This window comes from Eptesicus fuscus, chromosome 7 (genome assembly GCF_027574615.1).
Source record: "Eptesicus fuscus isolate TK198812 chromosome 7, DD_ASM_mEF_20220401, whole genome shotgun sequence".
NCBI classification, from domain to species: domain Eukaryota; kingdom Metazoa; phylum Chordata; class Mammalia; order Chiroptera; family Vespertilionidae; genus Eptesicus; species Eptesicus fuscus.
The window spans coordinates 319,378-340,570 of record NC_072479.1 but is presented as its reverse complement, the minus strand read 5'-3'; the positions used below and the strand labels follow the sequence as shown (position 1 = coordinate 340,570).

At 41.0% G+C, this 21,193-nt stretch overlaps 1 long non-coding RNA gene across 1 annotated transcript in view; it reads right to left on the bottom strand.

Moving 5' to 3' along the window:
• Positions 1–20,018, bottom strand: part of LOC114229365 (uncharacterized) — a 34,927-nt gene extending 14,909 nt beyond the window's left edge. The window contains exons 1-3 of the long non-coding RNA XR_008556554.1: positions 19,931–20,018; positions 2,271–2,531; positions 516–706 (exon numbers count right to left, since the gene is read on the bottom strand). This is a non-coding gene — a long non-coding RNA (uncharacterized LOC114229365). The remainder of the gene's footprint in view (positions 1–515; positions 707–2,270; positions 2,532–19,930) is intronic.
• Between the last annotated feature and the right edge of the window lie 1,175 nt (positions 20,019–21,193).

Here is a 21,193-nt window from a genome sequence, read left to right as displayed (position 1 = left end):
GGCAACCCGACGATCAGGGAAGGGCGATGCCCCCATCATACCTCTGCTGCTGCCACTGCTGGCAGTGCAAGCCTTGGCTGGCCCTGGTTACCTGAGCCTTGGGAGGCTCTCAGCAGCTGGGCAGCCACCATCTGAGGCTTGCCTGAGCCTCGGACCAGGCCTAGGAAGCTGGGGGACTGAGGGGATTGGCAGACTCCGGAGGCAGGCATGTGGAGTGGCCGGACCCACCTGGCTATGGGCGCTACCATCTTTGTGAGGGTGTGACGGTCAATTAGCATATTCCCTCTTTATTAGATAGGATAATTCCAGCAAGTTTTACTAGGGTTTAAAACAAAGGAAATTATGTGAAATCATGGTTAAAGATAAAGCTGTAATTTTTCATTCTTTGTGGCTTCTTTGTAATCATCACTCCTGGCTAAGCACGGATAATTGCATCTGTTCCTTGCACCTGGCTTAACTTAGATAATGAAACCCACACCCTGGCACCTGAGCTAAGGGTCAGGGTGACGGCGTACCTGCCTCTGGCACAGTATGTCTCCAGGATGTGGCTCTGCCAATGCCACTGGACTCAGCTGAAAATAATTAAAGAAATGCTCATGTGCCTTCCCAGCTTCTCTCTACATCTCCTCCTTCTTTATTTTTAAAAGTAGCTTATGGACATCTAGTTGGAGCCTTTGGACTTGAGATTACAGGAGCTTGCTGCTGACTGAAAGAAAGCAGGATAAAATTAGTAGTATACAAAGAAATCCTATTAGGTACCAGGTGGTGTGTTTTAACATTTTTCATGTATCAAATTCTTTTAAATCATCCAGCAATTCTTTTGCCAGTTTTGCTGGAGATATAATTTCATCATGACTATTCTGAAAGGTTTGCACATGTTTGTGTAGCTGTGCTAGGTCTATACTGATATTATTATGATGCCATATTCCTTGTAGGTGCATTTTGATTTTACTCCAACTCCATAGAGAACTGTTATAACCAGGTGGAGTCACACAAATATATGTAAAAGCAGTATGGCATTGCAGCTGCTGTCTAATATTGACACTTTCTAATTGATTACCTAGTCCTATTACTTCAGCTTCCAAAGCATTTAGCTTTGTTTCTAACTTTTTGTCTATATCTCCTTGATTATGAAATGTAGTTGAGGTGTTCTGAGCCAATTTATTGACAAATTTTGCATTCTGGATGCTTTGGGTCAATGCAAGAGAGGCAGTCACAGCAGATGTGATAACAGTAACTAGGGTAACAATACAAAAAATAATAAGTCCCAAAGCACACTTTTCCCAGGACAGCTGATTATGTAATTCCTGCAATGCTTGGAGGTCTGCAACTTGATACCATTTTCCTGTTATGTTAGTAGGAAGCACAATAAAAGAAGGCTGCTTTAAAATTAGTATATCTTCATTCAGGTTATGCCTGGAAACATAACTGGTAAGGTTACAGTGATGGCATTGGACAGCATAATGGGTGCCTAATCTGGTGATGTTCACATTTCCAGTCACCAATACATATGGGGGCTCGACACAAGCTCGTAAGCCACAGCAAGGGCTTGATGAACATGCTCCTTTAATATTAGCTAAGAAAGAGCCAGTAAAATTAAGAAAGTCAAGGGCAGCGGCTAAATGCCAAAGATCTTTCTGTAAATTTCCTGTTTTCGTGGTCAGAGCATTACCTACAAACCCTCCTGGTGACATAGGCTCGTGATGGGAATGTTTAGCATAAAGCCTAGGAGACCAATCCAGTACATACAAGTCAGAGCCAGAAATATTATGTCTCACTGGTACAGGGTTGGCATAATGTTGCCATTGAGGAAATGCTTCCAGCTCAGTAGTGGTGCTGTTAGGACAGTAGGGGGGCGGGGGATGCTTATCATCGGGTGGCCATAGCCAATTCTAGTTTAGTAATTGTCTGAATATATTTTCCCATATCCCAGGGCCTGCAACGTTAGCAATGTCTGTGTCTCCATAGGACGTCTTATTTTCTTGGCCAAGCCGCAAACATCCCGAAGTCCCCTTTTCAGATAAACAAAAGGGAGCTCCCCACTAAAGCCATTATAAGTATAATCACCCTGGGAAGAAGGAGTTCTGTGTTGGTCGGAGCTCCCCCGACCACATTGGTGTTAGTAAACACTGGCACTGGTTCCCCGGTCCAGGTGGCTGGATTGACCACAGGGGGTCTAGAACGTGTGCTCAGTAAGTCTCTGCTGCAGCCATACTTATCTGGCAGCTGACAAGTGCCAGCACAGCAACAAAAAGGGTGGAGGAGGTTACCTGAACCTCCTGTTCTTTCACCAGTTGCTGAGCATCAGTGGTCAGCTTCTTCAGTTGACCCCAAGTGGGGATATTATCTTCTTGGGTGGCCTTGGTCACCTGCATTCTGCTTTTCTCCTTCTTCGGGGTTGGTGGATGAGCTGGCATCATCACGGGAGCTGTGATTTTCAGCTTCTTGAATGGCAGGATGAGCTGTTTTCCCAGGTCCATGGGCATGATGCACTATTCGCTCTGGCACCCAGATGAGGTTAGGGGCACCTTCTGGAAAGATACAAACATGGCCTCTTCCCCACATCATTACTGGATCTGGCCCTCTCCACTGCCCTGTTAGTAAATCCTTCCATCGTGCCACACTGGCAGATGCTATGGCACCAGGAGCTTGGTGTGATAATTAAAAAATAAATAGCCAATATTTCTTAAATTGACGTTTATGAATATACTTTAAATATACTCTTACTTTTAAGAAATTATATCTTTAATAAAGTATAAGAGACTTTCTGTAATAACAGCTAAGATCAGGTAAATTAAAACTTGTCTAGCAATTAATATTTCAGTATTTTATGTAATTTTACAATATTTAAATGTTTATTATTTAACCTAGTAATGTTCCAAAGTCTTTAAATTACCAAGACTTTGGAAAATTATGTATATGTACCAGTATATGAGGCTAGAGAAAAGGCAGGGGGAGGAGGGAGCAGGCCTTATAGTCTGTTCCCAGGCTTTAGCCGCTTGAACTTAAAAGCCAGATTTTCCTTAAAGAAAGCAGCTAAGGTTATTTCTGTGGCTCTAACTTCTTTCAGAGCCTAGAAAAGCTAGTTTCTGGTGGCACAATGGCCAAAGGGCTGCTTGGAGCCTGAGGGGGAGGATGAGATTGTAAATCATTATCTTGGTTCATTCCTTAGATTCTGCCTCTCTCTCCCCCCCCCCCCCCCCCCCATTGCATAGGGAGGGAAAGGCAGCACAAGGGATTTTATTTATTATTATTATTATTATTATTATTATTATTATTTTGTCTGCCCTTGTTCCTTTTTAAATATTTTAATAATTCTACAATATACTTTGAATTATAGAGAAAATGCTGGGAGGACATACTTACTGCCCGTCTATTCCAATGCTTTGTTTCCCCATGGCGGGCCTGTGAGGGTTTATGTGTCATAAGCAGGCTTGGAATTAGCTGGCCTTTGTTTTTAAACTTCCCTGGGTTGCAATTTTTATAGATTTTACACTTTTAAATTAATCTTAGAATCTTAAAAGTTTAACACAGGACAATAAAATTATAAATCAACGAAAAGTAAAGTTACAATATAGATATATAGACAGAAATCTAATTAGCTAAGAATTTCTAATGGCCTGGGAGGGAAAGAAAAAAGTTTCCAAAAATTCATGGCAGCTGCTGGAAAATTTCCTTTAATCTTTTCTACTTGATTCAGGCCACTACAAATAGCTTGAGACTCCAGCAAAATGAAATATGAAGTTGCTTTCACTTTTGGCCAAGCACCCGCATCCAGCCGTAACGGCTGAGTGGCTGTGAGCAAAACCTTTCGTATCATCTGAGTCACCCGGTCACAGTGAAGCTTGTCCTACTCAGCCTCAAACTCTAGCTCCCGCTCATAATTAGGAGGTAAAACTTTATCAGGTGGGCTTTTAAAAAAAATATATTTTATTGGAAAAAAAATGGCGGTGGAATAGACAGACAGGTCCCGAGACTTGTCCCGGAGCAGAAAGAAAGAACAGCTGAGGGTTGCACGGGGAGTATTTGTTGGCGAGTTAAGGGACAGCTAAACTCCAGGAGAAGATGCGGGACTGCGGGACAGGGTTCCCCTGACCGGGCAGCCCCCACTGTGGCTGGGTTCCCTCTCAGAGCGACCGGCTCGGACGTGGAGACCTCGCAATCTTGAAGGGGAAAGTGGATTTTATCAGAAGCTTGAAAAGCTACAACTGCGGCAACCACCAAACAGCTGTGAGCTCCAGAACACCGGTCCCCAATTGGTGCAAATACGCGGTTTCAGAGGAGCTCTACCCTCCACCACGGAGAGGTCAGATTTCGCCTGGGAGAAGGTGGGGTCTCTGATCCGGCGGGAGAGAGAAATGCACACACTGTGGGAACTGGAGGACCTGGGAAGTCTGTGCCTAGAAAAATCCATGGCTGTTGGGGCTGGCGTGATCCATGAATGTGGAAGGGGGTCCTCAGAGCTGCTAACAGAAGGGAACTCTAAAAAGCAACCCATTTTGTTCTGACGCAAAAGCCTAAAAATCTTAAAAGTGTGCCAGCTGCTTAGACCCAAGGCGGGGAAGGAGGACTGCGCAGACTTGCCTGCAGCCCCGTTGTTCGCACACTTGGGCTTTTTCCTCTTCAAATCCTTGCTTCTGATTACTAAGCCCAATACATAGGATCACCCAGTTGGGGACACCCTGGGAGACTGCAGAGGAAAGTTGTTTTTCTGGAACCTGGGGATCGGAGTAAGGAGTGACCGTCGGAGAGCCAGCTCTGAGGCAGCCCATTCCCACAAACCAGTATTGAGTGTCACAGGGAAAGAAGTCTCTAAACACAGGCTAGAAAGGCTATATATAGACCCAGAAGTCAATCCAGAAACACTGCCACCCAGCGGCTGAATCAGAAATTGACTCTTGTGTAATCAAAAATAAAGGAATAGGAGAAATTAAGACACCGCCTGCTTAAAATTCAGGACTGGATTACAACACTGAGGAGCAGTGGAACGCAGGGATCTGCAGCACTGTCCTGACTAGGAAACAGGCGTGCCAAACAGAAAAATAGAGGAAGTGAATGACCTTCACTACTGCACGTTTTATTTTTTATTGTTTTTTATTTTTATTTTCTACATCTTTTACTTAAGAAACTATTTTTTTCTTTTTTCCTCACTTGATTTTACATTTTTATTTTCAATCAGTATTATTACTACTACTATTTTACCTTTTTTTTTAAAAAGTGTCATTTTATTTTCTCTTTATTTTACTTTGGGATTAGTGTTCTACATTCTATTTTAATCTTTCCTTTTGCATCGTTTTACGCTATCTCAACTTTACCTTTATGCCATCACTCTCTTCCTAACTTTTCCCATTTTGGTGACCTGTTTCTCTTACCCTTTTCCTGCTTTAGATTTTCACTATTCTGTTTACCCACTGTTAAAATTTCACCCTACTTATATATCTAATTTCCAATTTCCTGCTCCAAGTCCATACACACCTCTCTCTTCTCTGTCTTAACTATCCAAAAAAATGTTTTTTCTCCTGTCCTCATGCTGTTGTTTGCTTGAATGTTGACTATATAGATTCTTTATGCTTTTTTGTGAGATTGTTTTGCTTATTCTTTTTTGTTTGTTTTTTTTGTTTGCTTTGTTTATGTTTGTTTTTTGCTTCTGTTTTCCCTCGCCACACTTGATATTAGTTGTTGTTTGTAGTTTATATTAATCTCCAGGAACTTGTTGCTGGCATTTACTTGGATTAGTGGCTGTTGTTTTGGAGTTTTCTCCCCACATATATAATTTATTCCCCTTTTCTGTCTCAGTCTCTTTCTTTTCTCTCTTTTTTATTTATTTATTTTTATATTTCTTTATTGATTAAGGTGTCACATATTTGTCCTCATCCCCCCATTCCAATCCCCCACCCCTCCCCACGGATGCCCCCACACTCCTGTTGCCCTTTACCATTGGTTAGGCTCGTATGCATGCACACTAGTCCCTTGGTTGATCTCTCCTTCCGACCCCCACCCTCTCCTACCCTCCCTCTGAGGCCCGACATGAGCGAGATCATGTGTCACTAGAAATACACTTATAAGAACCGAATGTGAGACGAGCAATAATAGTTATGCTGACAGGCAAATGAATCAGTCTGTAGTAAGTTTCTTTCTGGACCAACAGTTCTTTTGAGACCCAATTTCAATGTCCACCAGTTCCTTATGTGTACATGTCGGCACTGACTTTTCAGCTCTGGATGGTGGACAAATGGTGGTAATGCAGGTCCAACTCTCTCTGGTTTGGTCTCGCCCGGACGCAGGGGCGCGGCGTCACCCGGACCTGGGACCCAGGATCACCCAGGCCCAGGGGCACGTGGCCTCACCCGGACCCAGGTGTGTGCGGCCTCACCCGGACCCAGGGGCGCGGCCTCACCTGGACTGGGGACCCAGCCTCACCTGGACCCAGGGGCGCGTGGCCTCACCCGGACCCAGGTGTGTACGGCCTCACCCGGTCCCGGGATCCAGCCTCACCTGGACCCAGGGGCGCGTGGCCTCACCCGGACCCAGGGGCGTGGCCTCACCTGGACCCGGGACCCAGCCTCACCCGGATCCAGGGTCGCACGACCTCACCCGGACCCAGGATTGAGCTTCACCCAGACCCAGGACCCAGCTTCACCTGGATCCAGGGGCGCATGGCCTCACCCGGACCCAGGACCCAGCTTCACCCAGATCCAGGGGCGCATGGCCTCACCCGGACCCGGGACCCAGCCTCACCTGGATCCAGGGGCGCACAGCCTCACCCGGACCCGGGATCCAGCCTCACCCGGACCCAGGGGCGCATGGCCTCACCCGGACCCAGGATCCAGCTTCACCCGGACCTGGGACCAGCCTCACCCGGATCCAGGGGCGCACGGCCTCACCCGGACCCGGGATCCAGCTTCACCCGGACCCAGGGGCGCGTGGCCTCACCCGGACCGAGGTGTGTGCGGCCTCACCCGGTCCCGGGATCCAGCCTCACCCCGACCCAGGGGCGCGTGGCCTCTCACGGACCCAGGGGCGCGGCCTCACCCGGACCCGGGACTCTTTCTTTTCTCTCTTACTTATTTTTTCCTTTTCCCAATTACATTTTGGAACTCCTTTTTTTCTTTTCTTTTTCCTCTTCTACTTTCTCTCCTATCCCCTAATTTGCCTTTCTCTGGTGGTTACCTTAATTGGGAGTTATTAATATTGTGAATACATTTCTATTCATTGCCTTGTGTTTTGTACCTTGTTGTGTTGTATTTTGTGCCTTTAAATCAATGCAGGAGAGAGAGAACTATATAACCAGACATCCAGAGACGAGAGACCCTTGGGAGACAAAGAAACAGCCCGCATATGAAAGAAAAGGAAGTAAACGAAATAGAGGCTAGCAACATGTCAGAGAAAGAATTCAGAGAAATGGTCATAAGGTGGCTGAAAAAAAAGGAAGACAAATTCGACAATATGAGTAAGAACCAAGAGAAAGTGAAGAAGAACCAAGAAGAAATGAAAAATGACATCGCTGCTGTAAAGAACTCAATAGAAAGCATCAACAGTAGACTAGAAGAAGCAGAGGACCGCATCAGTACTAGAGGACAAGGTGGGGAAAAAATACCCAATTTGAGCACCTTCTAGAAAAAACAAAACGTAAAAAGCAGGAGGAGAGCCTAGGGGAACTTTGGAACAACATAAAACAAAACAACATACGCATAATTGTGATTCCAGAAGGGGAGGAAACTGAGCAAGGAATAGAAAACCTGTTTGAAGAAATGACAGAAAACTTCCCTGATATAGGGAAGAAAAAACCCACACAAATCCAAGAAGCTCACACAGTCCCAAGCATAATGAACTGCAAAAGACCGATGCCAAGGCACATTATAATGTAATTGGCAAACACCAACGACAAAGTAAGAATCTTAAAAGCGGCCAGAGAGAGACAGAAGCTTACCTACAAAGGAATCCCTATCAGTCTTGTGACTGATTTCTCAAAAGAAATTCATCAGGACAGAAGGGAATGTAATGAAATATACAAAGTCATGCAAAGGAAGGGTCTGAATCCAAGAATACTGTATCCAGCAAGGCTATCAATCAAAATTGAAGGTGAAATCAGGAGCTTCACAGACAAAAAAGGAAAAAGGGAATTTATCACCACCAAACCAACAATGCAAGAAATGCTAAAGGGTCTGCTGTAAAAAAAAAAAAAAAAAAAAGGAAGCGAAGAAGGTACACAGGTAAAGAATAAGAATGGCGACAAATATATACCTATAAATAATAATGTTAAATGTAAATGAATTAAATGCCCCAATCAAAAGACACGGGGTAATGGATGGAATAAGAAAACAAGACCCATACATCTGCTGTTACAAGAAACCCACTTCAGAAAAAAAGATGCACACAGACTGAAGGTGAAGGGATGGAAAAAGGTTTTCCAGGCAAATGGAAATGAAAAAAAAGCTGTGGTAGCAATACTTATATCTGACAAATTAGATCTCAAAGTGAAGGACATAACAAGATATAAGGAAGGCCACTTCATAATACTAAAGGGAGCAATCCATCAAGAAATAACTCTCGTAACATATACGCACCCAATACAGAAGCACCCAAATACATAAAAAAAAACTCCTGGAGGATATCAAGGGAGAGATTGACAGCAATACACTCATAGTAGGAGACTTTAATACCCCACTATCACCATTGGACAAATCCTCTAAACAAAAAATCAACAAAGAAACATCAATCCTAAATGACTCACTAGACCAGATGGAATTAATTGACATCTTCAGAACATTTCACCCCAAAGCCACAGAATATACATTTTTTCTAAAGTACACATGGATCATTTTCAAATATAGACCATATGCTGGGACATAGGCAAAGTCTCTTAAATTCAAGAAGATAGAATTCAAACAAAGTATCTTCGAAGATCACAGTGGCATAAAACTGGAAATTAACTACAATGAAAACAATCCAATAAAATCTAACACATGGAGACGAAACAGCATCCTATTAAACAATGACTGGGTTACCAGAGAGATCAAGGAAGTAATAAAAAAACATCATGGCAACAAATGACAATGAAAATACAACAATCCAAAATCTATGGGACACAGCAAAAGCAGTCTTGAGAGGAAAGTTCATAGTTCTATAAGCCTACTGCAAAAAACAAGAAACAAAGGTAATAAATTACCTAACCCTACAACTCAAAGAGTTAGAAAGAGAGCAACAAGAAAAGCCCAATGTAAGCAGAAGGAAGGAAATAATAAAGATCAGAGTGGAGATAAATGACATAGAGACCAAACAAACAATAGAAAGATCAACAAAACAAAAAGATGGTTCTTTGAAAGGATAAACAAGATTGGGGAACCTCTAGCCAGGCTCACCAAGAAGCAAAGAGAGAGGACCCAAATAAACAAAATCAGAAATGAAAGCGGTGAAATAACAACAGACCCCACAGAAATACAAAGGATTGTTAAAAAATACTAAGAACAACTTTATTCCAACAAACTGGACAACCTGGAGGAAATGGACATATTCCTAGAAAAATATAACCTTCCAAAACTCAATCAGGAAGAATCTAAACATCTCAATAGGCCAATAACTATGGAAGAAATTGAAGAAGTCATCAAAAAGCTTCTGGCAAACAAAAGCCCGGGGCCATAGATGGCTTCACAGGGGAGTTTTATCAAAATTCAAGGAAGAACTAAAACCTATCCTCCTCTGACTATTCCAAAAAAATTCAAGAGGAAGGAACACTTCCAAACTCTTTCTATGAAGCCAGCATCACCCTAATACCAAAACCAGATAAAGACAACACAATGAAAGACAATTACAGGCCAATATCCCTTATGAACATAGATGCCAAAATCCTCAACAAAATTCTAGCAAATCGAATCCAGCAGTACATGAGAAAGATCATACACCATGACCAACTAGGATTTATCCCAGGGATGCAAGTATGGTACAATATCTGCAAATCAATAAACGTAATACATCACTTAAAGAAATTGAGAGATAAAAATCACAGTCATATCAATTGATCTAGAAAAAGCATTTGACAAAATTCAACACCCTTTCTTGATAACAACTCTCAACAAGGTGGAAATAGAAGAGTCATACCTCAACATAATAAAAGCCATATATGATAAACGCACAGCTAACATCATACTCAATGGGCAAAAATTAAAACCATTTCCCCTAAGAACAGGAATAAGACAAGGATGTCCACTCTCACCACTCCTGTTTGACATAGTACTGGAAGTATTAGCCATTGCAATTAGACAAGAGGAAGAAATAAAAGGCATCCAAATTGGAAAAGAAGAAATAAAGTTGTTCTTATTTGCAGATGACAAGATATTGTACATAAAAAACGCGAAATACTCCATCAAAAAACTAACAGACTTAATAAATGAATTCGGCAATGTAGCAGGATACAAAATCTATGGCATTTCTATACACCAATAATGATCTTATAGAAAGAGAGACTAAAAAAGCAATCCCATTTACCATCAAGATGCCTAGGAATAAACTTAACTAAGGAGGTAAAAGATCTATGCGCAGAAAACTACAGGACACTGAAAAAAGAGAGAGGAAGACATAAACTGATGGAAGAACATACTATGTTCATGGATTGGTAGAATCAACATCATTAAAATGTCCATACTACCCAAAGTAATCTACAGATTCAATGCACTCCCCATTAAAATACCAATGGCATATTTCACAGACCTAGAAAGAACTCTCCAAAAATTCATCTGGAATAAAAAAGACCACAAATAGCCACAGCAATCCTGAGAAAGAAGAATAAAGTAGGAGGGATCTCAATACCAGATTTCAAGCTGTATTACAAAGCCACTGTTCTCAAAACAGCCTGGTACTGGCACAAGAACAAACATATAGATGAATGGAATAGATTAGAGAATCCAGATATCGACCCAAACCACTATGATCAATTAATATTTAACAAAGGAGGCATGAACATACAATGGAGTCAAGACAGTCTCTTCAATAAATGGTGTTGGGAAAATTGGACAGATACATGCAAAAAAATGAAACTAGATCACCAACTTATACCATACACAAAAATAAACTCAAAATGGATAAAGAACTTAAACATAAGACGGGACACCATAAAAATACTAGAGGAATCCACAGGCAGAGAAATCTCAGAGATATGCAGAAATAACTTCTTCACTGATACTGCTCCTAGGGCAATGGAAGCTAAAGACAAAATAAACAAATGGGATTACATAAAAATAAAAGTCTTTTTCACAGCAAAGAATCCATCAACAAAACAAAAAGAAAGCCCACTGTATCGAGAACATATTTGCATATGTTATCACTGATAAAGGTTTAATCTCCAACATCTACAAGCAACTTATACAATTTAATAAAAGGAAGATAAATGATCCCATAAAAGAATGGGCAATGGATCCGGGTGAGGCCACGCGACCCTGGGTCTAGGAGAGGCCATGCGCCCCTGGGTCTGGGTGAGGCCATGCGCCCCTGGGTCTGGGTGAAGCTGGATCCTGGGTCCGGGTGAGGCCGTGTGCCCCTGGATCCGGATGAGGCTGGGTCCCGGGTCTGGGTGAGGCCGCACGCACCTGGGTCCAGATGAGGCCACGCGCCCGAGTCCGGGTGAAGCCGTCCCCCTGGGTCTGGCCGAGACCAAACCAGAGAGAGTCGGACCTGCATTACCACCATTTGTCCACCATCCAGAGCTGAGGGATCAGTGCCGACATGTACACATAAGGAACTGGTGGACATTGATATTGGGTCTCATAAGAACTGTTGGTCCAGAAAGAAACTCACTACAGCCTGATTCATTTGCCTGTCAGCATAACTATTATTGCTCGTCTCACATTCAGTTCTTATAAGTATATCTCTAGTGACACATGATCTCGCTCATCTAGGGGAAATGATGAACAACATAGACTAATGAACAAGAACAGAACCAGAAACAAGGAGGCATCGATCGGACTATCGGGCCTCAGAAGGAGGATAGGGGAGGGTGGGTGGAGGGGGGAAAGATCAACCAAAGGACTTGTGTGCATGCATACGAGCCTAACCAATGGTTAAGTTCAACAGGGGGTTGGGGCATCCGTGGGGAGGGGTGTGGGATGGGAATGGGGGGATGAGGACAAATATGTGACACCTTAATCAATAAAGAAATTTAAAAAAAAAAGAATGGGCAATGGACCTATATAGAATCTTTTCGAAAGAAGACAGAATGAAGTCCAAGAGACACATGAAAACATGCTCAAAGTCACTAATTATCCGAGAGATGCAAATCAAAACGACAATGCGGTACCATCTCACACCTGTCAGAATGGCTATTATCAACAAATGAACAAACGACAAGTGTTGGCCAGGATGCGGAGAAAAAGGAACACTTTTGCACTGCTGTTGGGAATGCAGACTGGTACAGCCACTGTGGAGAACAGTATGGAGTTTCCTCCAAAAACTAAAAATGGAACTCCCATTTGACCCAGTAATCCCACTCCTAGGAATATATCCTAAGAAACTAGAAACACCAATCATAAAGGATATATGCACCCCTATGTTCATAGCAGCACAATTTACAATAGCTAGGATTTGGAAACAGCCTAGGTGCCCGTCAGCAGATGACTGGATCAGAAAACTGTGGTACATCTACACAATGGAATACTATGCTGCCATATAAAGAAGGAATTCTTACCATTTGCAGCAACCTGGATGGAACCGGAGAACATTATGCTAAGTGAAATAAGCCAGTCAATGAAAGAAAAATACCACATGATCTCACTCACTTATGGATAATAAAGAACATTATAAACTGATGAACAAAAAGATAGATACAGAGACAGTAAAGCATCAAACAGACTGTCAAATTACAGCGGGAAGGATAGGGAGAGGTGGGGGAGATAAGAGATCAACCGAAGGACTTGTATACATGCATATAAGCATAACTAATGGACCCAAAACACTGGGGGGTGAGGACATGTATGGGAGTGGGGTGGGTGAGGCAATGGGAAGATATGTACACATATAATACCTTAATAAAAAAATGGAAAAAAAATAAAATGAAAAAAAAATTTTTAATTGATTTTTACAGAGAGGAAAGAAGAGGGATAGAGAGTTAGAAACATCAATGAGAGAGAAACATCAATCAGCTGCCTCTTGCACACCCCCACTGCTGATGTGCCCACAACCAATGTACATGCCCTTGACCGGAATCTAACTTGGGACCCTTGAGTCCGCAGGCCAATGCTCCATCCACTTAGCCAAACTGGTTCAGGCAGGCTTTTGATTGCCATGGCAGTAGCGGTGGGCAGAGGAGAAGGTGGCACAGAGGGGGCGGAAGTGGTGATTTTAGAGATTTTTACCCCTCGACTGTAGGCTTTAAACCTGTGGCCACACCCTGCTTACATATTCTTAAACTCTCCTGTGCTGGATCAAGGTAATCATGAATTACAGAAAATTGTGTGAATGTAGGAATAGGAATTTTCTCTGGACCTTCTGCTGTGTATCACTCATGCAACTGCTTTCGAACCTTTTCCCAGATTTGAAAGTTGAGGGTTCCTCCTTCAGGAAACAAAGGATAAGTTTAATTAACAAAACTTAAGAAATCAAGAATATGACTAGTTTTAAGCATAGTTTTAAGCATTTGAGAAGATATCTCTTTCCTGAGACCCTGAATATCCCATGTTCTTACAACAATCTGCTCCTTACCTTACTTCTTTAATTTGTTGTGCAGCACACTTCTTGGAGCGACCCCCCTCAGCTGACTTTTGAAAGTTCCCCTATACTCAAGTCCATGGATCCAGGCACCAAATATTAAGTATTTCTCTCTTGGACTGTGACTGACATGGCTAGAGAGTGGTCCATGAATCCTGAGTAGGGGCAGCTGGGGATTGAGAAAATGAAAGAAAGAGATAAACAGAGACAGAAGGGAAAAGCTGGGACCGCGTAGAACAGCTGTCCTCTGATGGAAAGTCAGTAACCCAGAGCCTGTGCAGCTCATTTATTATGTACAGTATAATTCCAGGAAGCTTTACTAGAGTTTAAAACAAGAAAATTATGTGAAATAATGGTTAAAGATCAAGCTGTAATTTTTCATTCTTTGTAGGCTTATTTGTAATCATCACTCCTGGCTAAGCGTAGATAATTGGGTCCATTCCTTGCACCTGGCTGAATTTAGATAATGAAACACACCCTCTGGCACCTGAGCTAAGGCTATCAAGGGAGAGATTGATAGCAATACAGTCATAGTAGGGGACTTTAATACCACACTATCACCATTGGACAAATCCTGTAAACAAAAATCAGCAAAGAAACATCAGTCCTAAATGACTCACTAGATTAGATTGAATTGACATCTTCAGAACATTTCACCCCAAAACCAAAGAATATACATTCTTTGCAAGTGCACAGGGGTCATTTTCAAAGATAGACAATATATTGGGGTCACAGGCAAAGTCTCTTCAAATTCAAGAAGATAGAAATCATATCAAGCATCTTCTCAGCTCAATGGCATAAAACTAGAAATCAACTACAATAAAAGCAACCAAAAATATCAAACTCCTGGAGGCTAAACAGCATTCTATTAAACAATGAGTGGGTTACCGGAGAGATCAAAGAAGAAATAAAAAGCATCATGGCTACAAACGACAATAAAAACACAACAATCCAAAAACTATGGAGCACAGTGAAAGGAGTCTGGAGAGGGAAGTTTATAGCTCTACAGGCCTATCTAAAAAAAAAAGAAAAAAGAAAAGAAACAATGGTAATAAATTACCTAACCCTACACTTCAAAGAGTTAGAAAGAGAACAACAAAAAATCCCATCATAAACAGAAGGAAGGAAATAATAAAGATCAGAGTGGAGATAGACGACATTGAGACCAGAAAAACAATACAAAAGATCAACAAAACCAAGAGCTGGTTCTTTGAAAGGATAAACAAGATTGATGAACCTCTAGCCAGGCTCACGAATAAGTAAAGAGAGAGGATCCAAATAAACAAAATCAGAAATGAAAGAGGTGAAGTAACAACCGATTCCACAGAAATACAAAGGATTTTGAAAAAATACTATGAACAACTCTATTCTATCAAAATGGACAACCTAGATCAGTGATGGCGAACCTATGACATGCATTCAAAGAGAACTAAAACCTATCCTACTCAGACTATTCCAAAAAATTCAAGAGGAAGGCACACTTCCAAACTCTTTCTATGAATCCAGCATTACCCTAATACCAAAACCAGATAAAGACACCACAAAAAAGAGAAGTACAGGCCAATATCCTTGATGAACATAGATGCTAAAATCCTGAACAAAATTCTAGCAAATCGAATTCAGCAATACATTAGAAAGATCATACACATCATACACCATGACCAACTGATATTTATTCCAGGGATGCAGGGATGGTACAATATCCACAAATCAATAAGTGTGATACATCACATAAACAAACTCAGAGACAAAAATCACATAATCATATCAATCAATGCAGAAAAAGCATTTGACAAAATCCAACACCCTTTCTTGATGAAAATTCTCAGCAAAGTGGGAATAGAGGGATCAAACCTCAAAATAATAAAAGCTCTTTATGACAAACCTACAGCCAACATCATACTCATTGGGCAAAAACTAAACACATTTCCCATAAGAACAGGATCAAGACAAAGATGCCCACTTTCACCACTCCTGTTCAACATTGTACTAGAATTATTAGCCATAGCAATCAGACAAGAAGAACAAATAAAGGGCATCCAAATTAGAAAAGAAGAAGTAAAATTGTCCTTATTTTCAAATGACATGATACTATACATAGAAAACCCCAAAGACTCCTTCAAAAAACTACCAGACCTAATAAATGAATTTGGAAATGTAGCAGGATACAAAATCAACACCCAGAAATCTATGACCTTTTTTGTACACCAATAATGAACTCACAGAAAGAGAAATAAAAAAATAATCCCATTTACAATGGCACCAAAAAATTAAGATATCTAGAAATAAACTTAACCAAGGACGTAAAAGACCTGTACTTGGAAAACTATAGGACATTACAAAAAGAGATAGAGGAAGACATAAACAAATGGAAGAACCTACCATGTTCCTGGATTGGTAGAATCAACATCATTAAAATGTACATACTATCTAAAGCAATCTATAGATTCAATGCAATACCTATTAAAATACCAATGGCATATTCCAAAGATCTAGAACAAACTCTCCAAAAATTCTTCTGGAATAGAAAAAGACCCCAATAGCCACAGCTGTCCTGAGAAAGAACAAAGTTGGAGGGATCACAATAACACATCAAACTATATTACAAAGCCATAGTTCTCAAAACTACCTGGTATGACACAAGAAAGGACATATAGACCAATGGAACAGAATACAGGACCCAGAAATTGACCCAAGCCATTATACTCAATTAATATTTGACAAAGGAGGCAAGAGCATACAATGGAGTCAAAACAGCCTCTTTAATAAATGGTGCTGGAAAATTTGGTCAGATACATGCAAAAATAAATAAATAAATAAATAAATAAATAAATAAATAAATAAAATAAAACTAGATCACCAACTTACACCATACACAAAAACAAACTCAAAATGGCTAAAGGACTTGAATATGAGGTGGGAAACCATAAAAATCCTACAAGTCTCCATAGGCAGCAAAATTGCAGACATATGTTGTAGCAATATCTTTACCGACACAGCTCCTAGGACAATGGAGACTAAGGAGAAAATAAACAAATGGGACTACATCAAAATAAAAAGCTTCTGCACAGCAAAAGAAACCATCAACAAAACAATAAGAAAGCCCACTGCATGGGAGAACATATTTGCCAATGTTATCTCTGATAAGGGATTAATTTCCAACATTTACATGGAACTCATACAACTTGACAAAAGAAGATTAACAACCCAATCAAAAAATTGGCAGAGAACTTAATAGACACTTTTAAAAAAATATATATATTTTATTGAGTTTTTACAGAGAGGAAGAGAGAGGGATAGAGTTAGAAACATCGATGAGAGAGAAACATCGATCAGCCGCCTCCTGCACACCCCTTACTGGGGATGTGCCCGCAACCAAGGTACATGCCCTTGACCGGAATAGAACCTGGGACCCTTGAGTCCGCAGGCTGACGCTCTATCCACTGAGCTAAACCGGTTTTGGCAATAGACACTTTTTGAAAGAGGACATTTAGAAAGCCAAGAGACATATGAAAACATGCTCAATGTCACTAATCATCTGAGAGATGCAAATCAAAACAACAATGAGGTACCACCTCAAACCTGTCAGAATGGCTATGGTCAACAAATCAACAAGTGACCAGAGCTGGCGAGGATGTGGAGAAAAAGGAACCCTCGTGCACTGCTGGTGGGAATGCAGACTGGTGCAACCACTGTGGAGAACAGTATGGCATCTCCTCAAAAATTTAAAATTGGCACTGCCATTTCACCCAGTAGTACCACTTCTAGGAATATATTCCAAGAAAACTGAAACACCAATCCAAAAGGATATATGCAACCCTATGTTCATAGAAGCACAATTTACAATAGCTAAATTATGGAAACAGCCTAAATGCCCATCAGTGGATGAGTGGATTAGAAAACTGTCATTCATCTACACAATGGAATACTACACTGCTATAAAAAGAAGGAATTCTTTCCATTTGCAGCAGCATGGATGGAAATGGAGAGCATTATGCTAAGTGAAATAAGCAAGGGAGTAAAAGAAAAATACCACACGATCTCACTCATTTATGGATAATAAAGAACATTATAACCTGATAAACACAAACATAATTATGGAGGCAGAGAAGCATGGAATAGACTGTCAAATTACAGTGGAAATGTTGGGGAGTGTTAGGGGGGAGGGGTAAGAGATTAACTGAAGGACTTGTATTCATGCATATCAGCATAACCTATGGACACAAGACATTGTGAGGGGTGGTGGTGATGGCATGTGCTGGGATGTAGGGGAGGCTGTGTGAAGGTCAATTGAGGAAAAAAAGAGATACATGTACTACTATTTGTAATACTTTAAACAATAAAATAAAATTTAAACAGAAAAAAATTAAAACACTCACCAAAACTGCAGGGGAAAGTTGTTTTTGTTAAAAATGGGAATCAGAATAAGGAGAGATGAGCAGGAAACCAGTTCTGGGTCACTCCGTCCCTCCAACCCAGTATTAAGTCCATCAGTGAAAGAACAATCTAGACACTGGGTAGAGGGGCCATTTAGTCCCAGAAATTAATACAGAAACACCATCACCCAGGGGTTGTGTCAGAAATAGATGCTTGTGTAAATACAGCTGAAGGCAGGCAGAGAAAAAAACTGAGCAGAGAGATCCTGCCTTCTTGAAAACAAGATTGTAGCTTATGACACAGAGGAGCGGTGGATCACAAAGAACTTCAACACTGTGCTGACTACCTGACAGGAAACAGATGTGCCAGGCAGAACAGTAGAGTAAGTGAATGACCTTCACTACTTCACTTTTTTATTTTTTATCTTTTACCTAAGAAACTAAAATTTTTTTCTCACTTGATTTTACTTTTTTATTATTATACTTATATGTTTAACTGTTATTATTATTACTACTATAATTTTACCTTTTGTAAAGTTTTATTTTTTCTTTACTTTATTTTGGGGTTCTACATTCTATTTTTATTTTAGCATTATTTTACTCTATCTCAATTTTTCCTATATGCCAAGATTCTCTTCCTTACATTTCCCCCTTTTTTGTCCTGTTTCTCTTACCCTGTTCCTGCTTTAGTCTTTTTCTATCATCTTTTTACTTCCTGTTCAAAATTGATCTTACTCATATATCTAATTTCCTCTCCCCTACTCCAAGGCCATGCACACTTTTCTATTCTCTTTCTTCACAAGCCAATTTTCTTTCTTTCTTTCTTTTTTTGTTTTTGTTTTTCCCCTTTTTCTTCCTTTCTGTCTTGTTGTTGTTTTTTTGTTTTTTCTTTCTTACTTTTTGATTCTGTTTTTCCTCTCCTTGTTCTCTTCTTCTACTAATAGCTTAATTAATTCCAATCATAAACTCAGGCCTATTTACTCTCTATTCTCCTTTTCCAACAATAGATGAATACATAGATAGATTAAAGAAAGGGAAAAATTATATATATATTTCCTTTTATATACACTGATTATTATGATCTCTGAACACATAATAATCTGACCTCTCAGTATGTGTGTGTGTGTGTGTGTGTGTGTGTGTGTATTGGAGGCCGGGTGCATGAATTTGTGCATGGGTGGGGTCTGGACAGCCTGGTCAGGGGGAGGGGACATGGGCGGTTGGTCGGCCTGCCTGCTGGTCAAAGTCCTGGTCAAGGGGAAAATTTGCATATTAGCCTTTTATTATATAGGATACACACTGAGTGGCCATATTATTATGTGTTCAGAGATAATAATAATCTGGCCACTCAATGTATATTTAAAATATATATCTATAGGGTTGACAAAATGGCGGCAGAATAGACAGAAGTGTCCTGAGCCTTGTCACGGAGCAAATAGAGTGAGTGGCTGAAACGAATAGAATTCAGCCCAAATTGGCGAAGGAGACTCAGCTGGTGAGACAGTTTGCAGCTGGGAAGGGCAGAGGTCCCTTGGAGGTAAAAACAAGGATCTAGGCAGGAGAGTCTGCTGGACCTCTGTACCCAGAGGGTCAGGGGGAAACCGCATGGTGCCAAGCCGTGGTCCTGGGGATAGGCAAAGCATCTGACTGTGAAAAAAGGGTCCAAGTGACTGCGGGATGCAGGGAAATTTGGACTTTGGATTTTGGATCTGAGCTCAGAGGTAGCCCTGAAGGGCTGGCCAGACCGAGCAGTCCCAGCAAGAGAGGAGCTTGCAGAAATGAAGCCCTTCCCCGTTCTGGGGCCTGTGCCTTTCTTCACTGAACCTAGTTCATAGGACCCTTCGGATACAGACACTTACCCGTGGCTGCGGTGCAGGAGAGGGTGTGGACTTGTGGAGTCTGGGGAGGAGAGGCAGTCCAGGAGAGGTGGTAGGGAGTCTAGTGCTGAGTCATACCTGAACACGGGGCCGCCATTGTCTCTGAGAGATAGCCCCTCCCTCCAGTCTCCAGGCAACCAATACAGCCACACCCAGATTCCACCCTGAATGACACAAAGGAATCTGAATAGTCCCTGAGAATCCATAGGGACTGGCCTAAAGAGACACTTTAAGCCCCAGGAATGGGAAACTGAGAAACAGTACAGTACAGACTACTGGGATCATAAGCCAGCCAAAGGAACGACACTTCACTTTTTTCACTTTTATTATTTTTTATTATTTTGTTATCCCTTTTCTTTTCTTTCTTCTATTTTTTTCTTCTTTTCATCTTTTTTTGTTTTCCTGTTTTTGTTTCTTGCTTTATTTTCTATTTCTTTTCACATTATTTTTCCATCACTGTATTTTATTTTTACTTACTATTTTTAATTTTTTATACCATTGTGAAATCAATTTTTTGTAAATTTATTATTATTATTTTCTTCTCAATCTCTTTCTTCTTATCCACTCATTCCCTTTCTACTTCCTCAATAATGAATTGAGGACCTCTCAATATTCATCGAATTCTTAATCTTATTTTCAGTATATAAGCTTAGCCTCTACAGATTCTGCCCCAACCCTCTTTGCTGGGTGTTTGGTGTTTGTATTTTTTTTTTGGTTTATCTATTGGTTCTGTGGTGTCTTACCACAAAACCAATAGATAAATATATAAATATATATATATATATTCTTCTTTTTCTTCCTTTTTCTTTTATCTCTTATCTTTTTCTCTCTCTTCAATATCATTTGTGCTCTCTTTTATCACACCTAATTCTCTTTTCTCAGGTGGTCACTTATAATGGGGTTACTGGTGTCATGAGTACATTTGTGCTTAGTTCCCTTTGTGTTCTGTCGTGTCAAGGTGAATTTTATCCTGTCTGGCCAAGGTCCTAGAGAGCAAGCCACATAACCAGACACCTGGAGAGGAAACTCCATCCACGAATGTGTCAATAACACCCTAGACCCAACTATAGAGGCACGAAGAATGCAGCAGTGAGGGGAAGAACATGAGTGAGTGAGGGAGTAAAAGAGGAGTGTGTGGTCAGGTGGTGTGTGTGTGTGTGTGTGTGTGCGTGCGCATGCGCGAGTTAGTGAGGCACAGTTAGATCCCACAGGACCTTCAGGGGCAGGCTAATCTGCTACCACTGC